The following is a 14,753-nucleotide window of genomic DNA, read 5'->3' on the forward strand; positions in this document are numbered from 1 at the left end:
TCAATCTGGCAGAAGCCGAGAATCTTGTGAATGGTGAGGGTGCAATGCCACAAGGGAGGTACGGGACAGGTGGCAGAGAAGGAGTGCTAGGGGCAAGAGATGGCACAGGTGCAGACACACCCAGCCTGAAGCACAAGGAAAGGTCATTTGATTCCAAGCAATCGGTTTATCGATCATTACAGAAAGTCTCCCTGGTGCTTCCCGCTCACTTCCCCTTTTCCCAACTATGATTCCACTCTCCCTGCCCCCATCCCACTCTCAGTCCATTACAGAGACCCATATCAGAATCAGGTTTATCATCACTCACATATGTCATGAAATGTGTTTCTTTTTTTGCAGCGTCAGTACAGTGCAATACGTAAAATTACTACGGTGCTGAGCCAAAGTCTGAGGCTCCATAGCTATACATATGTGCGTACGACTTTTGCACAGTACTATAAATGGATGAGCGCAGGCTGAGAGGGTGAAAGGTTAAGGGAGATGTCCAGATGAAGTTTTTAGCTGGAGAGTGGTATGTGCTCAGAGTGTGCCACCTGGTGCTAGTGAGGTAAGCAGGTCGATAGCGGCTTTTATGAAACATTTAAAAAGTCACGTGGACATCCAGAGAAGGAAGGGATATTGGCCATTTACAGCCAGATGGATTAACTTTAGTTTGGCATCATTGTTGCCACAGAGTTTGTGGTCTAAAGGGACTATTTCTGTGCTGTCCGCTTCCATTTTCTGTGCTCCTACAATGTCATGTTGACTGTGCCTAATCATGACAGGAATCCTTCTGATACCAAGTCCTTTAATGAAGAATTCCAGTATCTTTCAGGTGACATATCAGACTTACCTGTATACCTTTTCCTTTTTTTCTTAAAAATAGAGGCGTTGCATGCACTGTCTTTTATAAGTGCCAGAAATTCTGAAAATCAACATTAGCACATGAGAAAGGATGCATTAGATTCCATTTTCTCTGCAGGAATATTGGTAATAATTTAGAATTAAACTTGGTTAAATAGATTTAATGCATGTTTATACATTTACAAGGGGATCACAGAACCTTATTTTTGTTTTTCCTTAATCTATCTCTCAGTGTATTATCACAAGTAACCTAGATAGATAGATAGATAGATACTTTATTCATCCCCATGGGGAAATTCAACTTTTTTTCCAATGTCCCATACACTTGTTGTAGCAAAACTAATTACATACAATACTTAACTCAGTAAAAAAAATATGATATGCATCTAAATCACCGTCTCAAAAAGCATTAATAATAGCTTTTAAAAAGTTCTTAAGTCCTGGCGGTAGAATTGTAAAGCCTAATGGCATTGGGGAGTATTGACCTCTTCATCCTGTCTGAGGAGCATTGCATCGATAGTAACCTGTCACTGAAACTGCTTCTCTGTCTCTGGATGGTGCTATGTAGAGGATGTTCAGAGTTACCATAATTGACCGTAGCCTACTCAGCGCCCTTCGCTCAGCTACCGATGTTAAACTCTCCAGTACTTTGCCCACGACAGAGCCCGCCTTCCTTACCAGCTTATTAAGACCTATACATGAAATACTCTTTTTGAGTTATTAATAAGATGTTATATGACTTATAGATACAAATAAAAATGTAAATATCCAAGAAACTCAATTTTTTGATTAATTCTCTGTTGCACATTAATAGCTCTGCCGTGGAGAGAGAGAAGAGCACAAATTTCCTAAGTGTGCACATAATGGATAATCTAACCTGGATCACAACACCTCCTCATTAGTCAAAAAGGCACAGCAGCACCTTCACCTTCTGAGAAGTTTGAGGTGTGCAGAACAGCTTTCTGCAGCAGCACCATCGAGGTGTCCTGTCTGGTTGCATCATTGTTTAGTACAGAAGCTGAAAGGCGTTGGACTATAAGACTCTACAGAGGACAGTAAAAACTGCTAAGAGGATCACTGGGATCTCCCTCCCCACTATTTCTGATATTTACCAGGAGATTTGTACAACAAAGGGCCTGAAGCATTGTTGAAGATCCCTACCACCCATCCCTCAAACTTTCTAAACCCCTACCATCAAGAAAGAGGCACAGGAGCATCAGGACCAGGACTGCCAGACTGAGTAACAGCTTCTTCCCTCAGGCTGTGAGACTGATGAATACCATCGCTCGGACAGTGAGCTGCTTACTGTTTACCTGTATTGCGCACTACATGCACTTGAATTATATGTCATTTTAGTGACTTATTTCTTGTAATATTTTGATTCATGTGGTGGGTGATGATTTGTTTTGTAACTTCAAAATATTAAACTAATTCAAAGAAAAACAAGGAGCCAAAAGGTGCGAGTCTAGGTTCCTCTTTTAATTCAAGCGAGGCTCGCATGTATCATGTGGTAACGTCATGATGAATGCAATTCACTTATTTTTACAAATAACCAGTAATAAATTATTTAAACAAACAAAGAATACTTAATCAACAAAGTAGTTACAAAATTACTCAAATATTGCTGAAATACTAAATACACTTCATGTGATATGTATGTTCTGTGGGTGTACTATGGTCTGGACAAACATTGTTTCATTTGGTTGTATATATGAACAGTCAGATGACAATAAAGTTGAACTTGAACTTGAACCTGATGGCTGCCTTGATACAAGAGGAAATAATATACTTTGCATAAAACTTCTAGGGATGTATAGAGACTTCAAAGGAATATTGACAAGCTGAGAGAGTGATTGTGAACCTGGCAGAGGGAAAAATGTAAGGTGCACATAACTGGAAAGCAGAGCTTGGATAAAGTTTTTACTGAAAGGATCCTAGTTGTGCTTCTACACAGGTCTGAGAAGGTGGAAACATGGGTGGGGCTGCTGTGCTCAGGAGGGCAAATGGAATGTTAGCCTTTATCACAAGAGAGTTTAATTACATGAGGAAATAAGTCTTTTTGCTCTTCCATAGGACTTTGATAAGTATTCTGCACTGTTTTGTTCTCTTCACTTAAGAAAATACGTACTTGTGATAAAGAGATTGCAGTAAGGATTTACCTGACCCATTTTAAGGATGGAGGATTTGCCACCTGAAGAGACATTTGGTAGACTGACTGTATTCTTAAGAGTTTAGAAAATTGACAGGAGAACTCATCAAACTTGCTTGACAGTTGGATGAAGGGAGCTTATTTCTGTCATGACTATTTTTTTGTATTCTCTACGTCTTATTAATTATAGTTATCCGTATTGTTGTGCTTCGGATTTGTTATATCTTATTGTTAGGTCTTCTCCAGTTGACGTTTAAGTTGCAATTGTCCTTGATTACTTCCAATTACTTCTCCAGGATTTTACAGGTATCTAATTAAGTATCTTGGACTTCTGCCTCTTATTAGAATAGTTACTTGCTAGCATGTAATTTGTCTGGGGTTTTATCAGCTGGGCACAGATTCAATTGTGCTTTGGATTGTATTTAAAGGGGCAGTGCTAACCCCTCATTGGCACAGTTGTCTTGACCCTTACCAACTGTAGCTCTGGCCAAGTTACCCAAGACCTTGTAAATTCAACTGTTTTGTTAAACCCTCCTGAGTCTCTGTGTGATCCTGCACTAGGGCTACGAAGATGCAGCATGACAATTTCCCCTGACTCAAGACCCAACCACAATTTGGGAACAAGGTATACACCATTTACGACAGTGACGAAAAGAAATTTCCGATGTATACCTCTGCTATTCTCTACCCGGGGGAACCGAGGGAGTTCAGTTGTTAAATCGATTTAACACAGTTTTCTGGAATTAAGGGAAATACAGGATTTAGGGATAGTGTTGGAAAATGGCGCTGAGGTATCAGATTGGTCTTGATCTTGATGGGTAGCAGAACTGTACGGAGGACCAGGTGACCAAGTCCTGCCTCTGTTTCTGATGTTCTATCCTTATGTAAATTTATTGGTGCACTTACAGACAATCATCTATGCATTTCAAATGAAATGCTTCAAATACACAGTGTAGAGCTTCACTATCAGTCTCATGCATAAAGCAAGTGCCATAGCAGCACATGTGGAGTATATTACACTCCACTTCTAAAATTCACTGGCACTGATCTCGCTGAAGCCCAGTTTGAAAAGCAGAGTTAATTGTAATCATCTATTCAGGAAATGTGGCAGAGGATACATTTTTAGCAACTTTTAAACAAGAGAAAATCTGCAGATGTTGGAAATCCAAAACAACACACATGAAATGCTGGAGGAACTCAGCAGGTCAGACGGCATCTATAGAAATGAATAGATAGTCGATGTTTTGGGTCGAGACCCTTCTTCAGGACTGCGAAGGAAGGAGGAAGACATTGGGATAAAAAGGCTGGGGGAGGGGAAAGAGACTAGCTGGAAGGTGACAGGTGAAGCCAGGTGGGTGGGAAAGGTCAAGGGCTGGAAAACAAGGGATCTGATAGGAGAGGCGAGTGGACCAGAGGAGGAAGGGAAGGAGGAGGGGACCCAGGGGAAATTAATAGGCATATGAGAAGAGGTGAGTGGTCAGTGTGGAAAATAGATGAGGCGGGTAGATTTGTTTACTGGAAGGAGAAATTGATATTCATGTCATCAGGTTGGAGGCCCAGACAGAATATAAAGTGTTGCTCCTCCACCCTGAGGGTGGCCTCATCTTGGCAGAAGTGGAGGGCACATACCAATGTGTCAGAACAGGAATAGGAATCGGAATTAAAGTGCCCGGCCACCGGGAAGTCCCACTTGTGGCAGATGGAGCAGAGAAGCTTGACAGAGTGGCTCCCTCAATTTACAACGGGTCTGGCCAAGGTAGAGGAGGCCACACAGGGAGCACTGGACACACCCCAGGTGACCCAGATTTGCAGGTGAAGTGTCACCTTACCTGGAAGGACTACCACAGGCCCTGAATGGAGGTGAGGGAGGAGGTGTATGGATAGGTGTAGCACTTTGGCTAGTTGTAGGGATAAATGCTGGGAGTAAGATTAGTGGGGAGGGATGAATGGAATCATGGAAGGAGCGATCCCTGTGGAAAGCAGGGGTGTGGGGGGGGGGGTGTTGCTGGTGGAGGCGAGGTGTCAATTCTATTTTATTGCAGGGACCAATGACTTAAAACAAACTCCAACAGTCTGCCTGCCTTTAGTTAATTTTATGATTTGTTTTATAAAAGAGATTTGTACTCAGTGTTCTCATGGTTGAATTCTTGCCCCTATCAACAAAAGAATTGTGTTCAGTGAGGACGTTGTGTATTCAAAAACCCGAACGTGTCATCTGTAATGGATCTCAGAAATGACTCACTTCCAATCAGCTGGAACATATCGCATTATCTGTGTGAAAATCTTGAAATGTCCTTGCCTCTTAAATCATATTGGTTTCTTACTGCTGCCGAAAAATGCGAAGATTATATCGCCCATATTTTAATTTTTTAATATCTTTGTCATGATATGAGAATGATGAAATGATTTGTGCCCCTAGTGAAGCTATATGTTAGGTGGACATGAACCATCTTGACTGGCAAATAACAGGCCCGGTGCCTGTTATCCTTACATAAGGCCTGTTATTTGTCACTGTTGAAACTTTGACTAAACTCATTAAGTTTCAAGAGACATATGGACAGGATCATTGGACTATAATTTGGGCTGATATCTGAGGGCTGTTGCCGGAGTTCAGCTAGGTGCTGTATTATTGACCAATCTGCCATGATAGTTCCCCAAGGGATTCCCTGTCTTATTACTATATCACATGGTACAATTGAGCAAGTGGCCACCCAGCCCATAACATGTATGTCCTTACATTCCTCCTAATGAGTTATACTACCAATACTCTATTTGGGCATAGACTCCAAGAGTTAGCAACCCTCTGCAAGATGAGGCCAAGGCAATCAGATACGAAGCTACTTCTCACTGGTTAGAATCAATCGCCCTTGCGGCTTCACCTTACGTGGAATTCCAGATTACCAATTTTCATTCTATTCTAACTCTGAATACAGCCACCCAAGATGATTTCATAACAAGCTGAAAAGCTCAAGCTGTAGATTTACACTTCGCATTCCACCTTCAAAGCTGGTTGCCTTTTGGGTCCTCCTTTCCTCAGCACCCCAGATGTTCAAATCTGGATATTGAGTTAGAAAGGCCTTTGTGAGAAAATCAAGAAAAAAATATGGCTTTTGTGTGGTTGTTTAAAAAAGAAATATTTGTTGACAAACACTTCCTGTGTATGGTCTCTATGGCTGATTCAGTGCCATGTGTAATAATTGTGAAGAGAGCACTGAGTAAATCAAAATCACTTGGTCTCTTTAGACTCACTGTTACCATGAGAGAAACAAGCTTAGATAAGCTTTCCACCGCACGGTCATTATTTCTTTCTATTAACAGATGTTAGCCCAAATTTAATAAATGCATTTTGGACCGTGATTGATTGTTTGTCATTGTGAACTTTTTAAATGAACTACTCATTACTCAAATGCCATTGAAAAAAGGGATTTGTTAGATTTATAACCATGACCTAACTTTTAATAGCAATACCAGTTTACTACAGTTGAGTCCAAATAAAATCAGATTCAAACCTAAATTTGGTCCATTCATATAGTTCCAGTGCATTATATCACATTGCTTTCATTCATTTTGCCTCCAAACAGATTTGGCTGAAGTTTGAGTCCATAGATCATCTGACACACTCAGCGTTCCATGAACAGCTTCTTCCCCTCTGCCATCCAACTTCTAAATGGACATTGAACCCATGAACACTACCTCACTACTTTCTTCCATTTCTATTTTTGCACTACTTAATTAGTTTAACTGTTTCATATACATATATATACTTGCTGTAATTCAGTTTTCCCACTACATTTGTCACGTATTCCACTGCTGCGCGAAGTTAACAAATTTCACGACATATGCCGGTGACATTAAACCTGATTCTGAGATGTTGAAGTGTTAGGCTGGACAGTAGTTTTTTGATGTACTCTAGGTCACGGTCTCTTTGGGGACTTTACTATTGCTTGCGTGGTGGGGTAGTGAGGGCTCAGTGCTGGAGAAAGCAGGAGGGAGGGTTGATGCTTTGCTTCTGTTGGTGTGTAGGAAGGGGAGGGGGCTTTGGGGTTCCAATGTTTCTGTCATTCATTCTCTGAGTTTTTTTTCCTGTTTTGTGGATGTCTGTGAAGAGTAAGAATTTCAGGTTGTATAGTGTATACATTCTCTGATATTAAATTGAATCTTTTGATTTGATTTTCTTGAAGCATTTGAGAGAACAATATGACAAACTGAGACCAAAGGAAAGATGACACAGTTTCTAAAAAAGAACTGAACCGAATCATTCCTTACTGACAGTATGAATGGGCATTTCAATATGCAGCTGTCAGAATTGTCAATATTGTTTAATAATCAGTATGCTATAGCCAGGGAGAAGAATGAAAGTTGCTGAGCACTTCTTATCCTTTGGGCTTTTGCAATTGTTTGGCTGTACCAATTTGCGGACCGAAGCATTCAGGAAAGCTTTGCATTTGTAAGGGATTAGTTAATGTTAAAGCAAGTACTGACTGAACCACTGCTGTTGGTTCAGTTGGCCAATGAGATGGCAATTCCAAATCCCTTGGAACCCTTAAGTAGGTCAGTAATGATAAAACGTGACTGTTAAATTTTCATTTGGAGTTACAGCTACAGTTTAATAGATGGTAGGAATTTCTTGTAACTTGAGTAATGTGCTTCACTACTGATGACTGAATAATCTGGTTCTAATATAGCTGTATTCATTTAGTAGAAATATTCTGGGTAGTCATTCACATGGCAGTAGGCCTTTGCTTTGTAGTAGAAACATGAAGAACATATATTTCCCTGCCTTTCTCGGTGGTTTAGTGCTGTAGAAAGAGAGTATGCAATGCTTTCAACAGGAAAATTAAAACAAAATAATTTTCAATCAACTTACATTGTTGAATTACTTCTTTTACTTCCTTGCACTTCACTGATCCTACCTACAATATCTCTCAGGGGCTGTATGAGGTGTCCAGGGATGGGTAGCACTTCTGGTGAAGGGGATTGTGGTGGCCACTCTGGGGCATCTTACTCACCTTTTGTCCCTACTGGACACTCAGCTCTCACCTGTGGCTTCAAAGAGCTATTTATATGCAACAGTGGCCACGCCCTGATACATTGCTTCAACAGGCGGGCTAATCCAGCTGGGTCTTATACCCCAGTGTGGTAGGACATGCCTGCTGTAGCATACAAAGTCAGCTCCAGCGGACTGGGCGGATGAGATCTACAGTAAGATCCAACAGTCAAGAAGGTATTGCAATGCTCCATGGAGAACGAAGGGCATGCCACAGAAGAAGTCATGGTTTTCTACTGTGACCAACAAAGACCCCAGTTTGTGATGCTTGTTCATACCACTGGACCTGGACTTCTGAGGTCAAGAGAGTGGAATTGCCCCATTGTAAATTGTCATAATTCAAAGGTTCAAAGTACATTTATTATCAAGGAATGTATAAATTATACAACCCTGAGATTTGACCGTTTACAGGCAGCGACAAAGCAAGAAACCTGAAAGAACCCAATTAAAAAACGCCAGCCCCCAATGCACAGGGAAAGAGGGAAAAAAGCACAAATTATGCAAACAGTAGAAGCGAGCGATAGCATAAATCCGAATCCTGAATCATCAGACACGATGGACAACCACTGCCACCTATCTCTCAACACAGCAGCTCAGGGGAAGCTGATAGTTCCTGCAAAAGCCCATTGAAACTGAGGGCTGTCCAAACACAAGCGGATGAACGCCTTGGCAGGAGCTCCCAGCCAGAAATAGACTACTTGAATAATTTCCATCCTGTGGCTCATATCCTAGGATCTGCAGTGGATTGAGGGGAAAAGAAAACAAAACTCAGCAACTCACACAAAACGCTGGTGGAACGCAGCAGGCCAGGTAGCAGCTATAGGGAGAAGTACAGTCGACGTTTCGTGTCGAGAACTCTTGTCAGGACTCTACAGTTGATATTTCAGGTTGAGACCCTTAGGACAAAACTCAGCAGTTTATAGTTATTTACAGCAATTACAGACAAAGTCCAAATTTAGGTAGAATTTGATGATATTCTTTAGAAGATCTGAAAACTCTCTGTACAGCAAACTTGTATCCTTTCTGGCTTTATGTTTAAACCAGACTCTGGTGTCAGATTTCATGTCGACAGACTGCAATCTCCAGAAACTAACTTTTGATTTTGCTTTACTTTTGTAAAAAAAAGTCAGGGCAGCTTAAATAGTTGAATCTAAACAAATGTGAATAACCAACAAGTGAAGATGTGAACCTTCAGTACATAGCCTGCACCTTGAGGGAGTGGAAGACCTTATTCTAGGTGCAGTCAAGGACAAGTGCTTTGGGATCTGCCCCTTAACTGCCCATTGATTGCAAATGAATTCTTTGAGAGAATTCTTCAAGCTGCTGTTTTACTTCACTGCCTCCTTGCTGTGATGACAAAGGTGATGTCCTCGTATGTCTTCAAAATACACTAATGATCTTGAGAACATTTGGTACAGTAACAGGCCCTTCAGGCCATGATGTCGTACCGGGAGCCATGGTAGCGTAAGTTACTCTTTGGGGCATTGGAGTTTGGAGTTCAACACTAGCGCCATCTGTAGGGAGAATTTAAATAAAATTTGATGATATTCTTTAGGAGGCTGGAAAGTTCTCTGCTCAGTAAATTTGTATCCTTTCTGCCTTTATGTTTGAACCCCCATGGCCATGTAGATCAGCTCAGGGCACTCCGGTTTTCTCCCACAGTCCAAAGACATACCAGTTAAAATGTTATTTGGTCATTGAAATTATCCTGTGATTAGGCGAGGTTTAAATCACTGGGCTGCTGGGTGACATGGCTCATAGGGCTGGAAGGTCCAGTTAGAAACATAGAAAATCTGCAGTACCTTACAGGCCCTTCAGCCCACAATATTGTGCTGACCATGTAACCTACTCTAGAAGCTGCCTAGAGTTTCCCTACCACATAAGACCTCTGTTTTGCTAAGCTCTGAGTACCTATTAAGAGTCTCCTAAAAGACCCCATTTTGTCCGCCTTCAACACCTTCACTGGCAGTGCATTCCATGCACTCGCTAATCTCTGTGTGAAAAACTTACCTCTGACATCCCCTTTGTACCTAATTCCAAGAATCCAAGCACCTTAAAATTCTGCCCCCTCAAGTTAACCATTTCAGCCCTGGGAAAAAGCCTCTGGCTATCCACACGATCAATGCCGCTCATCATCTTATACACCTCTATCAGGTCACCTCTCATCCTCTGTCGCTCCAAGGAGAAAAGGCCAAGTTCTCTCAACCTATTCTCATAAAGTATGTTCTCCAATCCAGGCAATATTCTTGTAAATCTCCTTTGCACTCTCTATAGTATCCACATCCTTCCTGTAACGAGGTAACCAGAACTGAACACAGTTCTCCAAGTGGGGTCTAACTAAGATCATATATAACTGTAACATTACCTCACAGTAATGTGAGCCTGTTCTGTGTCGTATCTCCAAATAAATAAGTCTGTGGCATCTCAGGATGTTAAGCCTTCTGCCTGCATATGGTCTATTGTTGAATTCATTGATGGGATATGGGTGCATCTGAAAAGGTCATCACTTACTGCTGCTCCTCTTCCTACTCCACAAAACCCTTTGAAAAGGTGGCAGAAAGCCACTTCCTTGAATTACTGTAGCCCTGTGAGTCAAATATACTGCCATCTCTGTTAGGGAGACAGTCCCAGGACCCAAGTTCAACAACAGTGAATGTATTTCTAGGTCACAATTTCTACCAGTTGTGTGTAATATGTAGGAGATAGTATTCCCCTGCATCTTGTACCTTTGTGCTTTCAGGTGGAGGTCATGAGTTATCAGGTGTTATCAACAAAGTCTTGGGGAGATGCTGTAGTGCAAGTTCTATGGAGCATAGCCACATTGCAATGACGGTACAGGCAGCAAGTCCTTACGTTCAATGGGAAATCCTTCAAAAAGTAGTGGATAAGGCCCGGTCCATCAAGGGTAATGTACTCCCCTCCACTGAGTACATCTACATGAAACACTGTCACAGGAAAGCAGCATCCATCATCAAGGACCCCCCACCACCCAGGACATGCTCTAATCTTGCTGCCGCTATCAGGAAGAAGGTGCAGGAGCCTCAGTATTCACACCACCAAGTTCTGGAACAGTTGGCCATCAGGCTCTTGAACCAGAGGGGATAAATTCACTGAACTTCACTTACCCCATCACTAAAATGTTCCCACAACCAACAGGCTCACTTTCAAGGACTCTTCACCTCATGTTCTCAATATTTTTTGCTCATTTATTTACCATTATTATATTTTTCCTCTTGTATTTGCAGTTAGTTGTCTTCTGCACTCTGGTTGAAAGCCCAAGTTGGCGCTGTCTTTCATTGATTCTATTATGGTTATTATTCAACGGATTTATTGAATATACCCATAAGAAAATGAATTGCAGGATTGTATGTGGTGACATATATGTGCTTTGATAATAAATTTAGTAAGAACATTGTTGAACCTACCACTTTTGCTCTGGATTCCCCCAGGGTTTCTGCAGCTGCACCCAACCAATGGACAAAAGTCAAATGCAATGCTGGCGTTAAATTTGGAGATGGTGGCTATGTTCTAGGGAGTCTGAGAGTCAGAGTTGCTTGTTACAGAATACCCAGCCTCTAAACAGCTCTTACGGCAATGCTGATTTTATGTGCTCTCTGTATAGTCGATGGTGATTATACTGGGGGACCTCAGTAAGTTGGGCAGCATCCATGGAGTGAAATAACCACTTGAAGCTTCCAGTCAAGACTCTTCATTAGGACTAGAAAGGAAGGGAGCAGAACCCTCTGGTCCGATGAATTTCAATCTGTGGGTAATCTCAGGATGTAATAGCTGGGGACCCCTCAAGTAGACGTAAATGCTCTTGAGAATCATGGAGGGAAAGGTAATTATGCTCAGGTTTGAGATCAGAGTCAGAATCAGGTTTAATATCACTGGCAAATGCAAAGTACATTTATCAGAGTATGTATACAGAATAAAACTGAGGTGTTCTCTCCCGCAAGCATCCACCAAAAAAAAAAGAAACAGCATGGAACCCGTTTAAGAAAACATTAAACACTTAACACATGAGAAAAGAAAAAAAATGCACAAATATCAAAAAGGGAGGGATCAGCAAATAGAATATCAAACATCAAACCAATAGTGTTCAGTTTAGTTCAATTCAGCAGCATGAAATTTGTTGTTATGCAGCGGTACATTGCAATACATAATAAAAAAGCTATAAATTTCAGTAAGTATACATAAAGAAATTAAATTAAATTAAATAAGTAGCGCAAGAAGAGGGGAAAATACTGAGGTAGTGTTCATAGGTTCATTGTCCATTCAGAAATCTGATGGTTAAGGGGAAGTGTCATAAGCCATGTGGGCCTGTGCACTTGTATTAGTTAATTGTTGTCTTGTCTAGAGCCATTAAAACCTTGTGTTTTCTGTTTAATCTTGATAAGTTTATTTTGATTGGCATGGTTTTATTCATACAATGATTATTTAAAGTGCACTCCCAATGAACGCTTATCACAGGCTACTTGGGTGCTTTGCGAATGATTCATATCACAATGTTGGTTGGTCAAGCCAGGAATGTTCTTTAGGAAATCGTATGAATGAACTCTCATTTTTATTTCTACTTGTGAGTCTGTCTTTTCTCCGCACCTGGGTTCAGTAGTCCGTCATCACACACTGTGACAAAAGGACCTATGATATAATTGAACTCAGTGGCTGGATGTGAATCTGACTTCTATTCTCAGTTCTTGTCCTGAGGATACACTCTGAATTTTCTACAGCTACCTTCCAAATTTGTCGAGTCCACATTCCGAGCTTCTCTAGTTTACAGTTGAGGTCGTAGTTTCCTGGATCCCCCATGGCCTTCCATGTTTCTGAGTTTACTAGCCCTGTCTCGAGAGCATCAGGTCTGTCTTGAAGTTACCAGCATTGTCCTGAGATCCCGAGGAATCCCTGGGCTGTCATGTTCTAGCCTTAAAGTGGTGGGAGTACGATGTGGGACTGTGCGCCTGTATTGTTAATTGTTGTCTTATGCAGAGTCATTATGCACTTGGGCTTTCTGTTTAATCTTGTCCATTTTATTTTGACTGGCATGGGGTTTCTTTGTATAGTGATTATTTAAAGCAGACCCCCAATTAGCACTTACCTCCTTTTTTGAGATGTATCTCCGCCTTGCCACCCAATTTCACTAATACATGTAAGAAAAGCCATGGATACTGATTGTTTAAACCCAGACAATCACTTCCTTTTCATCTATCAGGTTGTATGTTTTGTGGGATTTGGCATGTGTTCAACTTTTTTCAAAGCAGTTGTTCAGTTTTTATAACTACCTTGGGTGAATGAATGTATGGAGGGATTTGTTGAATCCTATTATCAAAGAGAGAAACAAGCCTTTTCACGTGCACAAGTTTATTTCTATGTTTTCACACACAACAGTCATGTTTGTAGAAAGACTGGGCTGTCTGATCAGATTGTATCTATCCATTTGGAGCTGGTAAACAAACATTAAAGCGTTTTAGTGGATAACAATCTGTAAAATTGAATCAGCTCGTAGTAAATTTCTCTATCTCCATCTCTAACAAGAGCATATTAACCACGTTTAGAGTGTTGGCAGCGCTAACAAAGAGAATCACTGACTTAATATTAACCTTTGCCTTTCTGGACTCCTCTATAGTAGGGTCACTCTACACTCATGATGTTTGGATAGGATGTTTGGCTTTTGTGGGGCATTCATCAGATTAGAAAATGAGAGACAATTAATCAGAAGTGAAGCATCATAAAGCAGAAACGGCACTCCAAGTCTACAGAGATAACTACACTTTGCAGGATAAAAAAGTTAAGATGTAGGACAATATATGATTACAACTCATTGCAGCATTGGTTGCTAAGTGTTCTGCCTGGGTATAAATTGGCTTATCAATTACCTCATCAAATAAAATGGCTGTCTCCCATCAGGTTAACTGTCAGATCTCTAGTGTGTGAGCATAAGTGTATCTTTAAGACAAAAGTGTATCATGTAACTTGATTTTGATATATGGCTGTTTAGTGAAGAGTCTACTGTTTTCAATAAAGGCTATTCTGTTGATAGTTTTAACTCTATTAATTATATTTTAAACAGGATCACAAGTGACCTTGCAGGTACTATGAGTCCAAAAATGTTTTATTTAACAAATGCTTTAATAAATGGCTTACAGATGGAGTAGAAATATAATTTTGTTAAACTGTGTATACTGAAATGCACAAGAAAACACATGCAGTACTACGCAAAAGTCCTAGGTATTTATATATGATCTGTTAGTCTAGATCAGGATAAGAAAGTAGATACCAAAGGATGTACAAGCCCTCATAGCAACCCCCTCACAATGAGATGACACAGATGCCTTCCAAAACAGTTCCCCAAGGTTAAAGCCCTTGGAACATTTAAACTCCTAATAAGAATCCTGCACTGCTTGGCAATAAAATCTGCAGGCCACATGTGAGATAATTCTAAGCAGTTTGTGGAAAAGGGCAGTAATCATGAAATTATTTTCCATCATCAGACTGAGTTGGTAAAGGGTGACATCTGTTGCACGCTGTTGTAGGTATGTCTGCTATCTATAAATCAGATTCTGGCACTTGCAGTGGTTCTGAAAGGGTTTTTGTAAATATTACATTATTCACCCAACTGGCATTCACGCTGCTTTCCAGCTGCAGCAATGGGCAAGCGACATTTTTCCAGGCTTCTCACGAAGCTCTCCAATCGTTCCTCTCTCCCTTCCCTCA

The sequence above is a fragment of the Hemitrygon akajei genome, chromosome 23 (genome assembly GCF_048418815.1).
Source record: "Hemitrygon akajei chromosome 23, sHemAka1.3, whole genome shotgun sequence".
NCBI lineage: Eukaryota > Metazoa > Chordata > Chondrichthyes > Myliobatiformes > Dasyatidae > Hemitrygon > Hemitrygon akajei.